The sequence below is a fragment of the Mastomys coucha genome, unplaced genomic scaffold (genome assembly GCF_008632895.1).
Source record: "Mastomys coucha isolate ucsf_1 unplaced genomic scaffold, UCSF_Mcou_1 pScaffold16, whole genome shotgun sequence".
NCBI classification, from domain to species: Eukaryota; Metazoa; Chordata; class Mammalia; order Rodentia; family Muridae; genus Mastomys; species Mastomys coucha.
This window is the reverse complement of record NW_022196898.1, coordinates 8,522,923-8,524,814: the sequence shown is the minus strand read 5'-3', so window position 1 is coordinate 8,524,814 and position 1,892 is coordinate 8,522,923.

The following is a 1,892-nucleotide window of genomic DNA, read 5'->3' as shown; positions in this document are numbered from 1 at the left end:
GAGGTAACCCAATCACAAAAGAACACACATGGTATGCACTCTTTGATAAGTGGATATTAGCCCAGAAGCTCGGGCTAATATCCCAAACACAAAGTACAACCCACAAACCACAAGAAACTCAAGAAGAAGGAAGACCAAAGTGTGGATACTTTGTTCCTTCTTAAAAGGGGGAACAAAATACCCATGGAAGGAGTTGCAGAGACTAACTATGGAGCAGAGACTGAAGGAAGGACAATCCAGAGGCTGCTCCATTTGTCTTTTTAAAAACTCCAACACTGCTGACAGGAGAAGCAGACTTACCACTTAGGAGTCTGCAACTCCTCTGCTAACTCTACTCCTTAAATTTGTTTGTCAGACCCCCTTTGTTTCCCTGGTAATTAAAAAAAACTCCACTAAAGTCAATGAAAAGGCAGTCAATATTAGACAAAGAATTGCATGTCTGGGGCCTGGCTTACTCCCCAGGAACTTCTGTTACATAGTTCAGAATTTTATTTTCTATATTTGCAGAAAGTGATCAATGGTGGTGGTGAAATCTGTCCCGCCAGCAACCCAGGTGGGATGGCAGGTGGTGAGTCAATGTGGCTGTAAATTGAAACCTTAAACAGTATTTAGCAAGTGTGTGACCCAGGAAGCATTTATCAACCACAAATATGGCTGAATGCTCATTAGGGAACCTAAATGGATCATTTCACCGTAACCGAGCACAGAGCGGAAGGGTCCTATTTTCATACGGTTCATTGTGTAAATGCTATATTTTTTCAGCCTTTTATTAAGAAAATTTTAATTGTATACAAAAATTGAAAGGCATTCACAGTGAGAGTACACAATATATATCCACAACACATATTTTAAACTTAAAGTCCTACTACGCTTGTTTCATCAAACATCTCTGTATGTAGCTAGAAATTTAAAACAATTGTTTTTTCTCCTTTGTGTTGTATTGTGCTTCTTTTTTTTCTTTCTTTCTTTCTTTCTTTTTTTTTTCTGAGACAGGGTTTCTCTGTGTAGCCTTGGCTGTCCTGGAACTCACTCTGTAGACTAGGCTGGCCTCGAACTCAGAAATCCACCTGCCTCTGCCTCCCAAGTGCTGGGATTAAAGGCGTGCGCCGCCACCACCACCCGACTGTGCTCCTTAAGATGTTTTATCTGTAACGAATATGTACAAAGGGAGTATTTTTTTTAAAGCATTCTACATGAGCCTATTATTTTTAATAAGAACCTTAATGGCCAACTTCCCTTGTTATTTTCTTCCAGCTTTCAAAATATGAACACAAAGTAGGAAAACATGAGACTTGCTTTTAGTTTTGTGTAAGGCATGGGCAGAGGAAGTGAGTGTAGTATTTTTCAATAAGAGGGAAACAGTAGGTTGGAGGGCAGCTTACATGAGACCTTCTCGTGGTTAGAGTGAGATGTTCCCCACAGAGTCAGATATTTGAATTCTTGGTCCCCAGTAGTGCTGTCTGGGCAGTTTGGGTATGTGGCCTTGTTGGCAAAACTGTCACTGTGAGCAGGCTTATTAAATCCCAAAAGTCCCCTCTCTGGGTTCCTGCCCTCTCTCTATATGTGTATTTCTACAACTTTGTCTTTTCAAGTCCTGAAAAGACATTCTGATGCTATTCTCTGGCAGGATCCACAGTTTCTGTATCAAACACAGAAAGAGTTGTCATTTGCTGTAATTTAGAGCAGAAGCCTTTGGATAGCTAAGAACAGACGCCTCATGGCAGTATTAACCTGTGTCCCACAGTTAGCCATTCAGGTATCCCTTCACTATGCTTGCCTAAACATTAAATACAATGATAGCTATTTCATTTAAAAATGCCATTTTATGCAAATCAAAACAACCCTGAGATTCCACCTCACACCAGTCAGAATGGCTAGGATAAAAAGCTCAG